We start from the raw sequence: 8,809 nt of genomic DNA, 5'->3' as shown, positions 1-8,809 counted from the left end.
CAATACCACCCTTGCTTACTGAAAACATATAAGATATATAATAAGATATATAATAAGCCATGAAATTGTGTAGATGAATTCTTCCCACTTTATTCTTATTTTCAAAATTGTTTTAGTTATTCCAGTTCCTATTCCTTTTCATATAAATGTTAGAATAATATTGTCTATATCTACAAAAAATTTTGCTGGGATATTGATAGGAATTGCATTAAACCTGTATATCAATTTGGGGATAATTAACATCTTTACTATATTGAATTTTCTAATCCACGAATATGGTATATTTCTCCATTTGTTTAGATCTTTATTTTTCATTTTTCATTTAGATTTTTAAAATTGTAATTATGATAATGGCTACGAGAAATTACATTTTTTAATGTAATTATCACAATAAGAGAACTTGGCCATCTTGGGGGAAGGGTCAGAGATAGCTACTCTGAACAATGAGAATCGAAGCACTAAGAATTAGCTAAGCAGAGGATGGGGGACAAGGTTCCCAGCAGAGGGAACAGTGTTCGCAGACTCCATGTGTAAAGCTTGGAGTCTTACAGGGAATAAATGAAAGTTTTGTACAGTTACTGAATTATTCACGGCTTTAGGGTCTTATTACGGATTTTCAAATTTACTTGAAAACTGTTGGAAAGTTATTAGAGGGTTTTCAAGCTAGGGAATTACGTGATCACACAGAGTTTATTTCAATTTAGTTAATTTTATCTTTATTTTTTAAAATTGTGGTAAAGTATACATAACAAAACTCACCACCTTAACCATTTTGAAGTGCACAGTTCTCTGGCATTAAGTATGGTCACATTGTTGTGCTTTAATTATTATTATTATTTTGTTAATCCTCACCTGAGGATATTTTTCCCATTGATTTTTAGAGTGGGTGGAAGGGAGGGAGGGAGGGTGCAGGGGAAGGGGGGGACAGACATATCAATTGGTTGCCTCCTACATGTGCGCCAACTGGGGCCTAGGATGGAGCCTACAACCCAAGTCCATGCCCTTGACCAGGAATAGAACCTGTGACCCTTCTGTGTGTGGAGTGATGCTCTAGCCACTGAGCAACACCAACCAGGGCCTTCATTTTTTAATATTGTAAAATTAGTGCATAGTTAGGATATAAAATCTTAATGGGTGTTCAGTGGAAACTAAAATGCCACCCTCCCTTTCTTTCCTCTGTCCCACTCCTAGAAGTAACCACTGTTTTCTTATGTTCCTTCTACCATACATTGAAGAAGTTATCCTATAGAAATAAATACACAAGTGTTTAAGGAAATACAGTCAAGGATACAAACCAACCTGTTTTTAGGGATAAAAAAGAAAAAAGAGGGAAACCACCTGAATGTCCACCAAAAAGAACTGTTGAATAAGTGATGGTGCATCTATATCACGGAACATTGTGTTGCTATTAAAAAGAATGAGCTCTAGGCATGTACATTGACGAAAGAAAAAAGGCAAATTGCAGAATGAGATGACTCTTTTTTTATAAAAATAAGTGATTATCAAAGTCCTCTAGAGATAATATCAGTGTTGTACAAAATTCCTGCTGAAGGGGAATTGATGAGAAGGTCACCGAATCACCTTGGTAGTCACGCCTTTATTGCTTCTCTCAAACCCCTAGGGCAGGTCAATTACTTCTTCCCCTCGGCTTCTCCCTGGAAGCTTAAAAGGTTTAAACAGCCCGGTGGGTGCTGCAAACAGGAATGACTAATTGTGGTGGTATGTGCCCTCTGCCCTCGGGCTCTTCCCTTCCACTTTCCTCGAACTCTCCAGGACTGGATGTGAACTGGAGTGGGCCTTCAGACTTTCCCAACACCCCTTACCAGACAGAATGGATGATACCCCCAGGGGAATATGAGCTCTCAGGCCAAAATAACCAGACACTTGGAGGGGTCCAAGTGAAAGACAACAAACTAGACAACATATGCTTTCTAAGGTAGAAGCATTCAAAATATTCAAACAGAGGAATCAAGACTTTAGAATAGGTTTTGATAAATATGTAAGGAGAGAAAGGAAGATGTCAGAAATATTTTTAAAATCTTAAAAAAGAAATAACCACGTGGAACTACTGATCAAAATATCTTATGGACAAGCCAAATTAAGATAACAAAACAACAACAGAAAAAACTCTCTGAAATTCCAGCATTTAAAAAAAAGTTTGAGGACAATACTCATTTAATGACAAAATCTGATCTGTCACAGGCTTTATGTAATATGTAGTTATCCCACTTATTATGAATATTCATATGTTTTGCAACAGGAGTATGAATGTGTCTGATCTCAGGATACTGTTTCAGATCCCACCAAGGGCTGAACATCATATACAGTATTGCAGTAGAGTATTATTGTACTCTATTAACTTTCTGATGCTTGAAATATTCTAAATTCTGAAAAATATGTGGCCCCACGTGTTTTCGATAAGTGATTGTGGATCCCTTAGGTATGAAAACAACAATTAAAATAAGGAACAGGGCCTGGCTGGTGTGGCTCAGCAGTTGAGAGTTGGAAGAGGTCACCGGCTCAATTCCCGGTCAGGGCATGTGCCTGGGTTGTGGCCTGATCCCCAGTAGGGGGCGTGCAGGAGGCAGCCGAGGGATGATGTTTCTATCTCTCTATCCCTCTCCCTTCCTTTCTCTCTAAACAAAAATCAATAAAAACCTATTTTAAAATGTATAAGAAATGTATGTTTAAATTAAATAAATAAAGAGCATGATAGATGGGGTTAATAATAAGACAGAAACAACTGGATAACAAATTAATGATCCAAACTAGAAAGATATTCCACTATCTTGGATGGAATGGCTTAATAACTAACAATGTTAGTTCTTCCCCAGTTAATCTCTACATTCAACGCAATTCCAATTAAAATCTGTGGGGATTTCCCAAAATGTAATAAACTTACTCCAGTATTTATACAGAGAAATAAAGTTTCAAAATAAGCAAAGTCAATATGTAAAAAAGAATAAAGAGTAGGGCTTACAGCCAGTGGGGTGTGCCTCAGCGATTGAGCATCGACCTAGGATCCAGGAGATTGCGGTTTGATTCTGGGTCAGGGCACATGCCCGGGTTGCGGGCTCGATTCCCAGTCGGGGGCGTGCAGGAGGCAGCCGATCAATGACTCTCTCATCATTGATGTTTCTCTCTCTCTCTCTCCCCCTCTCCCTTCCTCTCTCTGAAATCAATAAAGAGATATTAAAAAAAAAAAAAAAGTGAGGCTTACCTTACAGATATGGTGCTGGTACAAGAATAGGCCAATAGAGAACCTGACCCATGCATATAATATAATAATATAATAAATATAATATAATAATTAATATAATATAAATGAAAACAATATGCAATAAATGTGGCACCACCATCGCTGAAGAAATGATAGGTTGTTAAGTAAATAATGTTGGAAAAACTGGTTCACCATATGGAGAAACGTGAAGCTGTTCCCATACAACACATAAAAGGATGAATTCTAGATGGATTAAAACTAAATAAGAAAAATAAAGCTGTACAATTAATAGAAAAATGAGTGCAGTAAGCCAATCAGAGAAAGACAAGTACCATATGATTTCACTCATATGTGGAATCTAATAAACAAAATAAACTAACAGAATGGAAACAGACTCCAATAGAGAACACACTGACAGCTGTCAGAGGGGAGAGGGCTGTGGGGCTGGGTGAAGAAGGTGAAGGAATTAAGCAAAAAACAATCACCCAAAACTCATAGATACAGACAAGAGCATGGAAATTACCAGAGAGAAAGGCAGGTGGTGGAAGTAGAAGACGATAAAGGGGGAATAAATGGTGATGGAAGGAAACTTGACTTGGGGTGGTAAATACACAATACAAATCACAGCTTATGTGTTATAGAATTGTACACGTGAAACCTATATAATTTTAATCAATGTCACCCCCATAAATTTTAAAAAAGAAAAAGCATGTTGCAGAAAATCTCTGCCACCTATGGATGGTGGGGAGGGACTTGAAACACTTCAAAAGAACAAATCATTGTTGCAAAACATTGATGATTTTGATTACATAAAATTAAGTATTGCTTTTCACGAGATACTTATTAATTACAAAGGGAAAAACAGCAATTTACAGCATACAAACCTGGCAGACACCACCTTAACCAAGTAATCAAAGTTAACATCGCCAGTAATGGGACAAATTGACATCACATGCCTCCTGATCAGATGTTCTGAGAAGGCACAGCCTCACTTCTGTGATATTCCTGCCCCAAATGCATGGCCTGAATCTAATCATGAGGAGACACTAGACTAACCCAAATTGAGGGACATTCTAAAAAATAAATGTCCTGTACTCTTCCAAAGTGTTAAGGTCATGAAAGATAAAGAAAGACCGAAGAATTATTCCAGATTACAGGAGGCTAAAGAGGCAGGACAACTAAATACAACTTAGTGTCATCCTAGATAAAAAAATATTTTTATAAAAGAAATTGGTGGTACAGTTGGCAAAAATTGGATAAACTCTATAGATTAGAAAATAATATTGTATCAATGTTTATTTCCTGATTTTGATCATTGTACTGTGGTTATATAAGGAAAGTCCTTATTTTTAGAAAATGACATATTGGGGTAATTAGAAATAAAGGAACGTTATGTCTACAACTTACTCTCAAGTAGTTTGGGGGAAAATTATACACACATACATACACAAATACACACAGGGAGTGATAAAGCAAATGTGGCAAAATATTAACATTTAGGGAATCTGGCTGAAGGGAGAGGCAGCATTCTTTGTAATATTTTGCAGTGTTTCTCTAAGTCTGAAATTATTTTAAAGTAAAATGTTAAATGTTCTAAAAATTAAGAATTCCTGTTTAGCCCTAGCTGGTTTGGCTCAGTGGTTAGAGCGTCAAGCCACGAACTGAAGGGTCCCGGGCTCGATTCCAGCCTAGGGCACGTACCTCTGCTGTAGGCGCGATCCCTGGCCCCGTCGGGGCTCATGCAGGAGGCAGCCACTCAGTGTCTCTCTCACATCCATGTTTCTCGCTCTCTCTCTCTCCCCCTTCCACTGTCTCTGAAAAGCAACGGAAAAAATATCCTCGGGTGAGGATTAAAAAAATAAAAAATAAAACAAGGATGGTGGTGCTATGATTAGAAGTTTGATAGCACCAGAGTCTGAATGCCTGCCTGAACCATTCATTTCCACAGGAAAGTCTCCAATTAGGAACTCTGGGGTTTGAAGCAGCCTTCTGGCCACCCTTCTGGGCAGTGCTGGGATGGGCACTGTGGATTGATATGTCCCTCCTTTAGGCAATTTGGATCAGACTTTAAAAAGTCGGAGGTGTGGCTACCTGTCATTTTGGCTGAGGCACCGTGACTAAATACAGTGGTTTTCAGCCATGGGGAATCATAAACAATATATCATTAAAAATTAATAGAACAGTGAGGATTGCAACAAATACTAATCATCATAATGGTTAACATTTATGGAACTACTAGTAAACCATAGCAAGAGTTTTGCTTGTATTATCTTATTTAATATTCACCATAACCCTACAATGTAAGAACCGTTATTGTTCCCATTTTACAGATCAGGAAACTGAGGCACTAAGAGGCTTAATTTGCCAAGGTCACACAACTATTACCAAATAGAATCCAGACTCAAATGTGGTTCTTCCTGACTCCAGAGTTGGCTCCCTAATTTACAAGGTGAAAGCATGTTAAATCAGATTCACAGCCACTCACCCTCATTCCCGTTTCAAAACACTTCCCTGAAAGGATCGAAGGTAACATGATCGTGAGTATGCTCATGGGCATGTGTGACATGAGAACATCATCCATTGTATGAATAAATGTGGAACAAAGTTTAGAACAGTGATTTGGAGAGATGTGAGAAGGCTGGGGACCCAGATACCTCTGTTCTCACCCCACAGAGGTATCTGAACCTAAGCAAGATACTTATCATCCTTCTGCCTCAAGCTCCAGTTCTGTAAAACGGGAATAACCCATCAGGAGCCATTTAACAACGGATGATGGAGAAGACCAAAAGAGAACATTTATGAAAGCATTCCTGTGTTAAAAATGCTGTAGCCCGGCTCGTGTGGTTCATTTGGTTGACTGTTTTCCCAAGTACAAAGAGGTTGCCAGTTTGATTTCCCATCAGGACACATACTGGACTTGCAGGCTCCATTCCCAGTAGGGGGCATGCAGGAAGCAGCCAATTGATGTTTCTCTCTCTCTCCTTCTCCCTTCCTCTCTATAAAATCAATAAAACATATTTAAAAAAAAAATTTTAAAAATATGCTGTAGCATGGGTTGACAAATATTTATTCTAATTTAGGGTTTCAAAGGCCTCTCTATATACAGTAAAGCAGAAATCACTTCCAAACCACCCATTTACTTAACATAAAGAAAATAGAAGCCTAGAATTACCAACAGGACATGACCTATACATATTATTAGAATGGGCTTAAATTGCATGATGATTTCTGTCTTACCCCATGCAACTCAGCAGGTGCCAGGCAGTCTAATGCTGTGCTCCTGCAAGCATGCTTTCTGATGCTTGGCTCAGCAGATGAGGGCTCTGGGAGGCCCTCCTGGGGCAGTCATCTTGATGACGGCCTAGAGTGTTTGCGTGCACATGTGCGAGCCTGTGTGTCTCCAGAGGAGGCCGGCCCCAGGCTGCCGCCCTCTCACCCCATCCATGAAATGATACCCTTTGGATCCATAGCTCTTTACAGTTCACAAAAATTTTTATTTGGCTTACACAGGGCTTTGTTTCGTTTAATCTTTCCAACTTCCCAAAGAAGCAGGCAAGACAAATTGTGTTATGCCCATTTTATGGACGATAATTTACTCAGGAGAGGTTGACTTGCTCAAGTGCTAGAGCTGGGCAAATCCCAGTGCATGACTTGTCCACTATATGTTTTTTTCAATTATTGAATTTTGAGAGAGAGAGGGAAAGGGAGACAGATAGAAACACTGATGCATCAACATTGATCAGCTGCCTCCTATACACCCCCTGCTGGGGATTGAGACCAAAACCTGGGCATGTTTTGACCAGGAATTGAACCGGGACCTCCTAGTGCACAGGAGGGCATATACCAGGTGTTTTTAGTTATTAATTTAACAAACTTCACTGAACACCCAGTGTGCCAGCCAGCACCAGGTACTCCTATTCATCAGCTTGCACTCCTGAGAGCTTGTTAAAATCCCATACCTCCCACCCTGCCCCATGCAATTGATGAGTTTTAAGTGATGGAGTGAACAAACTCCAACTATTCAGCAGGTCACACTAGGAGCTGAGTGGTAGTACAGCATGACAGTTAAAAGCTGCACCCTAGAACCAGACTGGCCTGAATTCCAGTCCTGCCACTCACTATGCCAACTTTCTGTTTCCTCATCTATAAAATGGGAATAATAGAGTTGTGAAGATTGAGTTAGTGGGGGTAAAGGACTTACAAAAGTGCCTATTACACAATAAGAGTTCAATACATATTTAGTCATTATTTCCTTAGCATTGTCTTGAAACAAGCAGAGGTTTGAAAACAACAAAAAAGCCTGGCCAGTGCTGCTTAGTGGTTGAGCATCCACCCATGCACCAAGAGGTCATGGGTTCAATTCCAGGTCAGGACACATGCCTGGTTTGTGGGCTCGATCCCCGGCAGGGGGCATGCAGGAGGCAGCTGATCAACGTTGATGCATGTGTTTTTCTCTCTCCCCCTCTCTCTAAAATCAAGAAAAACATATATATATATTTTAAAAAGACTCCCTTTAATCTGTCTCTTATGTCCCTAAGCTTTTAAGGCTTTGGCCCATAAAAGGGAGTCCTTCCCCTTTGGGGCAGAGCAGGCAGCCTTTGCTGAGTTCCCACACCATCCTCCCTAGTCTCATCTCCACCTGCACTATGCTGAACCCATCCCCTTAGGACTGGATTTTGGTTATGGCCTTCTTGCTGGTTTCTTGGTTTTTTCTCTCTTCCTCCAATATCATTCTCTACTTTTCAATTCCCTCCAAATATTCATTTCTCAAGCACTTTTATTGCACACCTATCTGTATGCTAGGCACTGGAGTAGATGATATGATGAGATGCCTGGACCCCTTTCAGAAATGAAGGACTTGCTGCCCTAGCTGCTGAGAGCGTTGATGGCAGAAAGTCCTCAGCTGTCAGCCCCTTTGGGGGAATTGTCTCAGCTGAAGAAAACTTCCTCTCTCAACATCACATTTCCTTCTGGTAGCAGTCAGCAATCAGACTGATCAACTCAGCAGAATAAACGCCTGCCTGAGCCATTGCCTCAACTCAGGACAACTCTGCGGGGCTACCCAGCTCCAAAATGTGGACTGACTGAGGCTTTCAATGCTGTTCAACTTCTCCCTCTGCTCAGTCCTGGTGTTGATCCCAGGAGTACCCTCCAGTGAACACCCTGCATGCTGATTTCCTCATGCTGCTTCCCAGGGAACCCAACCTGTGGCAGGAACAGAAGACACAAAGGCAAACAAGCCACGGTGTGGCCTTCTAGGCTAACAAGGCAAAGTAGGATCTACAACTTTAATAATGGCAAGCAGCTTAGAACGGGTGAAGCACAAAGTGCAATGAAGCCCACTCGGAGGGAGGCAGGTTTGAGGGGAGTCTTATCACTCCAGGTTCAGGAACCCCTAGAGGCCCTTCAGCCAGGTTGTGAACCCAGCCTGCTAGCCTGCTGGGATTTCCATAGGTTCCAACATCCAGTCTGCATGTTTAGGCTGAAGCAGAGCCGTGAGCTGATGATGCTGGCGAAGGCACTGTTTGGTTTGCATCTGTGGGTGGGCCAGACCCAGGCTTAGGAAGTGGCTTTCACTAGAATATTATA

The sequence above is a fragment of the Miniopterus schreibersii genome (assembly GCF_964146895.1).
Source record: "Miniopterus schreibersii genome assembly, chromosome: 5".
Classification (NCBI taxonomy): Eukaryota; Metazoa; Chordata; class Mammalia; order Chiroptera; family Miniopteridae; genus Miniopterus; species Miniopterus schreibersii.
This window is presented reverse-complemented; position numbering follows the sequence as displayed.